Here is a 12,558-nt window from a genome sequence, read left to right on the forward strand (position 1 = left end):
TGCTTCGAGCACCGGATGTGGACTGAACCAGAATCCGGAAACACTACGTCAAGCGTCTTCCGGAGGGGACGGTTCTGGGGGCGGCCCTGGCCCCCCGTTGGTGCCGCCTTCGGCTCCGCCCCTACGTCCCACGTCATCCGGAGAGGGTGGCTCGGGGGCCGGTCCCGACCCCCAGCAGACCCCGCCTTCGGCCCCACCCCTACACCCTACGTCATCTGATGTTCTCGGCCCACAGCACCCCGCCTCCTCCCCCCCTCCTCCCCCTCCTCCCCCTCCTCCCCCTCCTCCGACCAGGCGGCTTCCTCCCCACTGCCACAAGCAGCCGCTTCTCAGAAACAAAAGCCTGCTGCACGGCTTTGCCACATTTGTCGCAAATGCATAAGGAGGCCCTTCATAATGAAGATTATGAGTTATCCTCAATCATAAATAGCCTCCCACAAGCTTTCCCGATCATATATACAACAGGTAATCGGGGAAACGTGGAGGTGGAATATCACTCTTTAAATTGGAAATTGCTAACACAACTAAGAGCCACTGTAAATGAATGCGGGCTGCATGGTGAACCAGTCAAGCAAATGATAAGTTATATCTGGGGGTCAGGATTGTTGCAACCAGAAGATATAAAGGGAATTATGAGAATGATCATGACTCCATCAGCCTTACTGTTATGGCAAGCCCATTAGCAAACATTATGTCACAGATTTGTAGACATTCCTAGAGAACATAATGACTCCCTGTATGGGGTAACAGTGAATCAGCTTATGGGTTGTGGACAGTATGCTAATTTCGAGGCACAAGCAAGATTCAGCCCACATATATTGAGAGTCCATGAGACTTACAAGGAAAGCTATGAATAAAGTTAGAACTACACCAGCTGTTCCATCTTACATGTCAATTAAACAAGGCAGAGATGAGCCGTTCTCACAGTTTGTAGATAAACTCACTGATGCTATTAACCAGGCTTGTGTACCAGAGCAGATGAAAGCTACATTGCTCCGTCAGTGTGTCTTGGAGAACTGCAACACTCCCACAAAAAACGTAATTTCCTCTATGCCATCGGAAGCATCAATTGAGGACATGCTGGAACGCTTAGCTAAAATGCCAGTAGGGACTCAGGCAATGTTAATTGAGGCAATACAGGATGTAGGGAAAGGTATGGTGCAAGCCCAACAGCAAGCTTTTACAGCCCAGCAGAAAGCTTTTATAGCCCATCAGCAAGCCCACCAGCAAGCTCTTGCAGCCCAACAGCAAGTTTTTGCAATCCAGCAGCAAGCCTTGGTGGCCCTAGTCCCGCTACGTCCTACCGACACCAAACAGCTGCAACGATCAACCAGCAAATGTTTTCGCTGTGGACACAATGGACACTTTCGAAGCCAGTGTCGTAAATCCAGAGTCTGGTGTCACTACTGCAATATGAATAGTCATGCTGCTGAAGCCTGCACACGCCAGGGAAATGGATCGAAGAGTGCGAGAAGCCGCGGCGCGAACACCCCAAATGCGGCTCTAGTGTGCACCCCTCCAAACAACTCCAACCAGCCACCTCTCTCCAGCAACCAGCCACTTCCACATCCCTCCAACAACACCTCCAGCCAGCCACCTCCCTCCAACCAGCAACTAGTGGAAGCCTTGGGCTGGACCTGGCAACCGCAGTAGACATGACTTTTATTGGCAGCAAGCCCCAAAAGATTCTTACCGGTATCACCAGTCCAGTGAAATATGAAGGAAAACCATGTGGAACCCTCTTATTAGGATGATAGTCTGATGGACTTAAGGGTTTGTTTGTCTTGCCAGGAGTAATAGACAGTGACTGTACTGGAGAAATTTGTATTGTGGCTATGACTTGGACACCGCCTATGGTAATGCCAAAAAGAACTCTAATTGCCCAATTAGTTCCAACACAGCAATTAACTGATGCAGCAGCCGCCTCTTCGACAGTTCCCCGCTGAACAGCAGCGTTTGGCTCTACAGGAGAAATGGCCTTACTATGCCTCCTGATGGATCAACGCCCCAAAGCACCGATTTTGTTAGAGCATCAACAGGATCAGTGTTGCCTTACAGCATTACTGGACACAGGAGCGGACATCACTATTGTGGACGAGCAACTGTGGCCTCGTCACTAGCCTGCTACCTCAATTGTGTCCGGTGCCTTTGCCGTTTATAGGCTTGGAATTCTGTCTCCAAACAATTTTATTAGGCCTTTCCTTTCATATTGTATTGTATTGATAACAGGCTTTTCTTAATGTTGTAATTCACATGATCATTTATATGTTGATTATGGGATCCCTCATCTACATGTTGATTGTTGATTGTGCTATTTTGTTGTATTGCTAAGCAGATGAACTTAACTTCTGATAGTTTAACACAGATGATGAAAAGATGTTGATAGTATCAGACATGCAGTTTTACAATATCGTGTTGCCACTGACTTTTTATTGTTAGCTTTTAGGATATGTTTGTGAAGACTTTGATGATGTCTATTGCATTAATTTATCCGATATGTTTGTGAAGATTTTGATGACGTGTATTCCATTAATTTATCTGATCATTTAAAGTCAATTCACAACCAAAAGCGATTGATTAAGATAACATGAAAAAAAAAATAATTAACTGTCGTGTGGGAAAACAGTCTGCGGAGGCTTAAGGATTCCATGTGCACATCAATATGATTGTATGAAATCGTTTATTAACAACTTGCACTCACTTCATATAGAGAAGCCTTGTTTACACCATCTTATCATGCAGGTGGCTTTGTATTCCAATTCACGGAAAGATTCTTCTCACATAATTATTTTCCTCTTCTGTTGCCAATTAAGTTATCTCTTTCCCATTAGCTCATTCTCAGAAAGCCTCTAACTAGGCCTCAATAACCATTAACCCAATGTGGCCTAAGTCAGGATTGCTCACAACCTGTATATTTCTGAACTGTTTCCCCAACATATTCCCCTTTTTGTTTTTTGAGCAATTCTGACTTATTTCATTACGTAAGATAACATGCTAATGATATATTGTCATAAGCAGCATACTAATAATGCAAAAGCAATAACATACCAATACTGCAAAAGCAATAATAACATATATACTAATACAAAGGTAATAATAACATACTAGTAATATAAAAGCAATAATAACATATATAACTGATAAGCCTTGCCTAATTAAATCTGTAAGCCAACAAGCTAACTGGTATATTTTATGATTTTTATCAGTTCTTACCAAAGGCTTTTCCTCTTGCTATGTGTGATACAAATGAAACAGCAAGAAACCCAAATTTCAAACTTTCCCTTGTTTTCTAGGCTTAATTGTTGCATTGACCAGTTTGATCAAAATGTTATTAATAACTCATTAGTGCTCTCATGAGGTCACGCTCTTTTTTCTTCTCATGAGGGTATACGCTCTTCCCTTTTCTTTTCCCTTTTTTTTTTTTTTATGATTGTAATGAAAATAGTTTTATTATTGAATCATGTGCTCTAAAGGTTTCAAACTAAACTTGAAGAAATTTCTTTGTATCACACCACTCCCTGCATAGTATACAATATTTTTCAGTGCAGCTTTGAGCATCTTTTAAACTCTTTTAAATAATAGATCAAATTATAATCAATGTGCCCATCAAAGTAGGTTGTTTTTTTTTTTTTTTTTTAAATATCTGGAGTTTGCATAAAAGCAGAGTAGTGACACTACCTAATTGAAGTTAATTTTTTTTTTTTTTTTTTTTTTTATATGTAAACGTCTTCATGTTTTTATATGGCTCAACACACCAAAAAGATTCTATTTCATGGATAGCTAAAATCTCCTTTCAAGGAAAAGAAAATATCACTATCTTTCATGAGTAGCAGGTAACCCTCAAGTTATTACCTACCAAAATTCAGGCCTGGACATTTGATGCCCAGAACAATGTAAAAATATTTCCCACTTCTGTTTCATACCTTTCAGAAGGCATTAGAGAATCATAGAATCATAGAATCCTAGGGGTTAGAAGGGACCTCGAAAGATCATCTAGTCCAACCCCCCCTGCCAGAGCAGGGCCACCTAGAGTACATCGTGCAGGAACGTGTCCAAGCGGGTTTTGAATGTCTCCAGTGAAGGAGACTCCACGACCCCCCTGGGCAGCCTGTTCCAGGGCTCTGTCACCCTTACAGTAAAAAAATTTTTTCGAATATTCAACTTGAACCTCCTGTGCTCCAATTTACACCCATTACCCCTTGTCCTATCACTGGTCATCACTGAGAAAAGCCTAACTCCATCTCCCTGACACTCACTCCTTACATATTTGAAAACATTGATGAGGTCACCCCTCAGTCTCCTTTTCTCCAAACTAAAGAGACCCAGCTCCCTCAGCCTTTCCTCATAAGGGAGATGTTCCATTCCCTTAATCATCTTAGTAGCTCTGCGCTGGACTCTTTCAAGCACTTCCCTGTCCTTCTTGAACTGAGGGGCCCAGAACTGGACACAATACTCCAGGTGCGGCCTCACCAATGCAGAATAGAGGGGGAGGAGAACCTCTCTTGACCTACTAACCACACCCTTTCTAATGCACCCCAGGATGCCATTGGCCTTCTTGGCCACAAGGGCACATTGCTGGCTCATGGTCATCTTCTTGTCTACCAGGACCCCCAGGTCTCTTTCACCTACACTGCTCTCCAGCAGGTCAGCCCCCAACCTATACTGGGACATTGTGTTGTTCTTCCCCAAATGCAAAACTCTACACTTCCCCTTGTTGAACTTCATCATGTTTCTCTCTGCCCAACTCTCCAGCCTGTCTAAGTCTCTCTGAATGGCAGCACGGCCTTCCGGTGTGTCAGCCACTCCTCCCAGCTTAGTGTCATCAGCAAACTTGCTGAGGGTACACTCTATACCCTCATCCAAGTCGTTGATGAAGATATTGAACAACACCGGTCCCAGTACCGACCCCTGAGGGACTCCACTAGTCACACACCTCCAACCAGATTCTGCCCCATTGACTACAACTCTCTGACTCCTTCCTTTCAACCAGTTCCTGATCCACCTCACTACCTGATCACCAAACCCATACTTGGTCAACTTATCTACAAGGATGCTGTGAGAGACGGTGTCAAATGCTTTACTGAAATCAAGATAAACCACATCTACCGCTCTTCCATCATCTATCCACCTAGTAATTTCCTCATAGAAGGCTATGAGGTTAGTCAAACATGATTTACCCTTGATAAAACCATGCTGACTGCTCTTGATGACCCCCCATGTCCTTGATATGCCTGGAGATAGTGACAAGAACAAGTTGTTCCATCACCTTTCCAGGGATGGAGGTGAGGCTGACCGGTCTATAGTTACCCGGGTCCTCCTTCTTGCCCTTCTTGTAGACTGGAGTGACATTTGCTATTCTCCAGTCCTCAGGCACCTCTCCTGTTACCCATGACTTACTGAAGATGATGGAGAGTGGCCTAGCAATGACCTCCGCCATCTCCCTCAGCACCCTTGGATGCATTCCATCTGGACCCATCGACTTATGGATGTCCAGATTACTCAGCTGATCCCTAACCCAATCCTCATCTATTACGTCAAATTCCTTATCTATCTTGACTACTTCTGGGGCTAAATGAATCTGGGGCTCATGTGGAAACCCTGCAGGAGTAAAGACAGAGGCAAAGAAGGCGTTCAGCACCTCTGCCTTCTTTATATCCTCTGTCACCAGGGCTCCCATCTCATCCCTTAGTGGGCCAATATTGCCTCTAGCGTTAGTTTTACTAGCTATGTATTTGAAAAAGCCCTTTCTATTATCCTTAACCTGACTTGCAAGGTTAAGTTCCAAGGAGGCCTTAGCTTTCCTAATTGCCTCCCTACATCCTCTGACGACAGTCCTGTATTCCTCCCAAGTGACCAGCCCCCCCTTCCATGATCTGTAGATTTTCCTTTTCCACTTAAGTTTTCCCAGCAGTTCCTTTTTTAACCATGCTGGTCTCCTAGCTCCCTTACTAGATTTCCTAACCATAGGGACGCTCTGATCCTGTGCTTGCAAATAGTGGTCCTTGAATATTGACCAGCTATCTTGAGCCCCTTTATCTTCTAACACCCTGTCCCATGGGATTTCTCTTAACAGTTGATTGAGGAGGCCAAAGTTTGCCCTGTGGAAGTCCAGGGTTTTGGTCCTACTGGGTATTCTGTTCCTTCTACACAGGATCCTGAACTCTACCATCTCATGATCACTGCAGCCAAGGCTGCCATTGACCACCACTTCTTCGACAAGGCCCTCCTTGTTGGTTAGTATAAGATCCAGCAGCGCTCCTCTTCTAGTCGGCTTGTCCACCATCTGCATTAAGAAGTTATCATCAATGCACTGGAGGAACCTCCTAGACTGTGAAAGGCTGGCTGTGTGAGTCAACCAGCAGATATCAGGGTAGTTAAAATCCCCCATGAGGACTAGGGACTGAAGTTGTGAGGCTGCTTTCAGCTGCCTGTAGAAGGCCTCATCAACCTCTTCGCCTTGATCAGGAGGTCTGTAGTAGACCCCCACAACTGTGTCACCCACACCAGCCTGCCCCTTAATTCTTACCCACAGACTTTCAACTTGCCCCTCATCAGCCCCTGCACAAAACTCAACACATTCTAGTTGCTCTCTCACATAAAGAGCAACTCCACCACCTCGCTTCCCCGCCCTATCTTTCCGAAAAAGTACATAACCATCCATGGCCACATTCCAGTCATGTGACCTATCCCACCATGTCTCTGTTATCGCTACCAGATCATAACCCTTAGCCCGTACACTGACCTCTAACTCTTCTTGCTTATTCCCCATGCTGCGTGCATTAGCATACAGACATTTCAGGAAACAAACAGAGCACACTGGTGGGACTAAATCCTTCCTAGACCAACTGCCTTTGGGCCCTGGTTTGTTCTTCTTGTGTTTGTCCCTAACAGACCCAGTTTTCTCCCCTTCCCCCTTCACATCTAGTTTAAAGCTCTCTCAATGAGCCCTGCTAAGTCCTGCCCCAAAAGCCTCTTCCCCCTCTGGGACAGGTGCATCCCACCTGTCACCACCAGGCCAGGTGTCTCATATAGCATCCCATGATCAAAAAAACCAAAACCCTGTCTTTGGCACCAGTCTCTTAGCCACTCATTGACCTGTAGACTCTTCCTATATACCTCCCCACCCATTCTTACAGGAGGGATGGAGGCAAACACTACTTGCGCTCCAGACCCCCTAACTAGCCGTCCTAGGGCCCTGAAGTCACTCTTCATTGCCCTTACCTTTCTTGTGATAATTTCATCACTGCCAATCTGAAAAATCAGCAGTGGATAGTAATCAGAGGGACCCACAAGATTAGGGAGTTTCCTTTTAACATCTCTAATCCGAGCCCCAGGGAGGCAGCAGACCTCCCTGTGGGATGGGTCCGGTCGACAGATGGGCCCTTCTGTCCCCCTCAGAAGGGAGTCACCCACCAAACTTTTCTTTTTTTTTTGTCTTTTTAATGAGGCTATATGGTGTCCTTTCCTCCCCCTCCCAGCAGGGCTCACAGCTACGGTATCTGCGGGGGCAGAGGCAGTACCTGCAGCTGCAGCAAGCTTGCTGGGAGCATCGCCAGCCACAAGAAGGGGTGTTGAAAAGCAGCTGCGGGGGAAAGAGTCGGGGGGGGGGGGGAAAGTTTCTTTCCGCAGCAATTCTCGGCCTCTGAAAAACATTCTCAGGAATCTATAGTACTCCTTACCAACATATGAGAAAAATTTAACAACACCTACCAAAAACTTTAAAAACCAAAACACTATTACTACTAAAATATGGTGGAATCAGCCTAAAATAAAATAAATCAGTACAATCTCCCAAACCAAATACTTGTATCAGAAATATTATCACTGTGAATCCGCATTTAAAGGCGTTTGTTTCCATGGTCGAACCCATCTGCTCGGTACCCAACGCACTCCAGTACCTGTAAGTAAGCACATATAAACTCGACCAGTCGATTTCACCTCTGCCGGCCCTTCCCATTGTCCAGTGATGGAATTCTTGAATTCCACCAAAATTTTGTGGGAAGGTTCGGAAGCAAAGTCTGCTAAAACTTTTTGGTGAATCAATATCGGAGGTTCCGTACGTTCTCCTGTAAGGCGTAAATAGTTCATGACATATACAGCTTTAACCGGTCCGGAGGAGGACTCCCTTCCTCCCCCCTTTTTTGTCTTTCAAGGAGTGTCTTTAGTACCGAATGGCAACGTTCCACTATTGCTTGCCCTGTAGGGTTATGAGGAATACCAGTAACATGTCGAATACCCCATTGTCCACAAAACTGCCGAAAACAAGCAGAAGAATAAGCAGGGCCATTGTCCGTCTTAATAGACTGAGGTACTCCAAGAACAGCAAAGGGTACATAGAGATGTCTGATAACATGTTTCGTTGCCTCACCAGTCTGAGCAGAGGCCCAAACGGCCATAGAAAAAGTATCTATAACAACATGCACATATTTTAAGAGTCCAAACTGTTGTACATGAGTGACATCCATTTGCCACAGTTCCAAGGATTTCAAACCTTTAGGATTGACTCCAATACCAAGATCAACCTTTTGGCAATCAGGACAAGATTTCACAATTCCCTGGGCATCCCCCAGAGGTAAATGAAATTGCTTCGCTAGCACTTTAGCAGATTGATGAAAAAATGCATGAGATTGTCGAGCTTGTGAAAAAACATCAACAGAAGGACCAGTCCAGGCTGGTGCAACTAAATAGTCAGCTCGGTTATTACCGATAGCCAAACCTCGGTCACTAAGATGACTCCGGATATGAGTGATAAAATAAGGATGTGCTCTTTCTGCTAAGAGCCTCAATAACTTCTGCAATAAGAAATACAAATGCTTATTCGAAATTTCCTTCAAAATGGCATGATACATTCTCAAAACAATACCTACTACATAAAGTGAATCAGAGACTATATTTACAGCTGTATTATTCCATGTTTCAAAAACCCAAATAACCATGGTGAGTTCAAGGGTTTGCAAAGAGTCAAATGACTTCCCTTGAATTAAATGTTCTTGCCATTGCCCGGGCGTCTCCTCCCAGGTAACAACAGCTTTACGGGATTTTTTTCCGGCATCCGTAAAGACCATTATGCCGTTCACTGGACTGTCAGACAAAAAAACTACATGACTCCCACTGCATGTTAGATAAAAGCGGTAATAAGCGATATGAGGGGTAAGAATTCGCTATTTCCCCGCTAAGCTATGCCAAGGCTATTTGCAGGTCTGTGGAAGTTCACAGTAGCCAAACCAAACAGTCCTGCATAAGGGCCAAAATGATCTGTCTCAGGTCCACTCCAGCGATGCCTTGACATCGCGCTCTGTCCTTTTTTTTTTTTTTTTTTTTTTTTTTTTTTTATCAAAACCAATAATAACAAATATAATTGATAAACCTTGTCTAAATAAAACTCTAAGCCATCCCTATATCCTTAAATGATTTAACCATTCATTTCACCCAGTATATGCAACAGTTAATTTTTCCATGGTATCTTAATCAATCGCTTTTGGTTGTGAATTGACTCTGAATGATCAGGTAAATTTATGCAAATACACTCCATCCAAGTCTTCACAAACATAACCTAAAATCTAACAATAAAATGTCACTGGCAGCACGATATTGTAAAACTGCATGTCTGACACTATCAACATCTTTTAGCATCTGTGTTAAAATATCAGAAGTTCATCTGCTTAGCAGTGCAACAAAATAGCACAATCAACAATCAAAATATAGATGTAGATCCCATAATCAACATATAAACGATCACATGAATTACAACATTAACAAAAGCCTGTTATCAATACAACACAATACGAAAAGCATATTTCACACTACAGTGGAAGGACTTAAACAACTTTTATTATGAGGAAGGTCAGGTGTCCACTGGTGCACAGAACCAAGGGGGTAGAGGAGGCTTATCGGACAAAAGTTTATCGGGGGGCCCCAAAAGCGTCCCCAGACCCCTCCCGGTTCACGGCACGGTGGAGTCCTGTTTTCCTCCATGGTTGCCAAATTGAAGCCCAGAAAGGCCTAATAAAATTGTTTAGAGACAAAATTCCAAGCCTATAAACAGCAAAGGCACACACACACACACACATACAGACACACACACACTTTTCTTTTTCTCTGCTGTGGTGTCTGCAGCAGGGCTCATTTTCTGAGCAGCAGCAGTGTGTGCGGGGGGGGGCGAGAAGAGGCTGTGGAGGCAGGAGTGGGGGTGCTCTCCGTACCAGGAGCAACTCTTGCTCTCCACAGCAACTTTCAGCCTCCTAAAAGGCATACTCATTCTCATAATTCTATGATTCTATGATAACTGTGTTTTTTGTCTTACTTCTCACCAATATTTAAGAAAAACTAACAACAACCACTAGAAGATTCAAAAATGAAATGATACTGCTACTAAAATCTGGTAAAGTCACCCTGACACAAAATGAAGTAGTACAATCTCTCAAACCAAAGCTGCAAGTATAATTACCAACCATGTTTTTTTCTCTATATGAAACACCAGTGTACCAAGCACCACAATATACATCAATATTGAAAACTGTATTGCAATGATGGTCCTTAAGCAGCTTTATCTTAAGCATTTTTACCTTAAGCAGCTTCTAAGAATTGGGCTGCTGTAGTACCTTTTTGGGAGTAGTCCTAATGCACATTTAGTTTTTTCATTAGCATTGTCATACGCCGACATAAAAAAAATTTTTTTTTCTTTTTTGTTTTTTTTTTCCATCTCTTCTGACAAATCAAGATGTGACATTACCACTGAATATAAGTGATCCACAAATTTTGAATATGTCTCTACTCACTCCGGTTTAATATTTGTAAAGGAAAGGGGTTGCTTGTGCAGGATCATGAACAGTTTGCAAAGCTTTATATGCCAATTCTTGTGAAAGTTGTAACACTTCAGTTTAAAACCATGCCTGCAAATCTGCACTTACAAAAGGACAAGCACTCAGTAAGATTTGTGCTTGCACTCCGTGTAATGCATCGGTGCTCTGTTTAGGAATCACAGCTGCATTTTCACATAGCATTGACCATTTATGATGAAATTGCAATTGTTGAGAAGAAGCTAAAAGAGTATTAATGAGCATTTTTGTGTCATATGGCATCAACAACTGAGCAGTAAAAAGATGTTGCAAAAGAGATTGAGTAAATGACTCAAACCGATTTCAAACTGTACTGTGCAATGGCAACTTCAACTTCTTTTATCATTTTCCAATCTAATGCAACCCATTGACCTCCTCATCCTCCTGGTCCCACAATCACTGGAAAACCATCGGACCCATATTGGGAACCATTTCTCCTTCAACTATAGCATTTTGAATAATTCCCTTCCATCTAGTTGCTGGATACACACTACCACCCCTCCACTACCCTCCCCTCCCCATGTTGGATCTGGAAGAGGTGGAGCAGTGGGTGTTAAAGGGTTAAGGGAAATAGGAGCAGGAATAGGGAACGGATCAGGGGGTAAAAATGGATTAGTGCCCCATTGTTCGGGATGTTCCCTGGAGCAAAAAGTAGGGTTTTTTCAGGGGTATACTCATCCTTGGTCTCCAGTTCTTTCAATTTCTTCAGCAGTTCCCTTAGTTGCTTGTCTCCGAGTCCCAGTTTTTTCCTTGGTTGTTGCTCTATAGAAGGCACTGATGGTGTTGACAGGTGAAGCAGAGGATTAATTTAAGGCAACTGTGGTCAAGAAGATAAATCAGGCGTCGGAGGTGGAAAGGTGGCAGAGTGGCCGGGAGCCGCGGCAGGCGGGCGCGAGGTGGGGAGTCCGCATTCCAAGATTCCTCGCCTGTGTTCTCCGGCTTCTCTCCCTCTGGGTCCTCCGACAATTCTGGTGGTGTTTGCGGTCGCTTTTGGTCTTGCTTCTCGGTCCCATTTTTCCTTTTCATCCGACCCCCAGGGTCAAATGGCACAGTTGGCTGAGCTTGAATCAGTATAGTCCCTTCAGGTGCTGGTGGGGGTATTTGAGGTGTCTCAAATAACTGTTTAGAGGTAGAGTTCATATTTTGAGCATTCATCGGTACTGGTAGATCAGGCGTTAAGGCAACAAACGCTGAGGCTGCTGCTGCCCTCTCACTTTTCATTTCTTTTAAGGTTTCTCTAATCAATTTCCAGAGTGTCACTAAGCATCTTGCCTCCTTATCTCCATCGCTAATTTTATCCCATAGGGCAGTACCTATGGCTTCCCAAGTAGGTAACTCAGAAACGGTACCCATCGAGGGGATAAAGTCTCTATCCTGTGCCCATTTCAGCAATTCACGTAAGGTCCTGCCTTCGTGTAATAAACCTCTCGTAGAGAGAATACATTGGAGGAGCTTAACTACTGCCTCTTCTTCTTTAGAGAGTGTAGACCCCATCTCCTCCCCAGCCGCTCACCTGATCAGGACAAGATTCTTCAATTCCGAGCTCGTTTATTCCATAGCCGGGCACCAGCTACATAGACTGCCGGGGCAGCAATCTCCTTTCGACTGGCTTCTCCGCTCCTCTGTCATTCCAGCTGTCTTCATCGCTCCTGGAAGCAACAGCATGAGAGTCCCTGGTCCGGGCCACCCTTAGTCCCTGGTCCGGGCCATCCTTAGTCCC

This window comes from Calypte anna, chromosome W (assembly GCF_003957555.1).
Source record: "Calypte anna isolate BGI_N300 chromosome W, bCalAnn1_v1.p, whole genome shotgun sequence".
Lineage (NCBI taxonomy): Eukaryota > Metazoa > Chordata > Aves > Apodiformes > Trochilidae > Calypte > Calypte anna.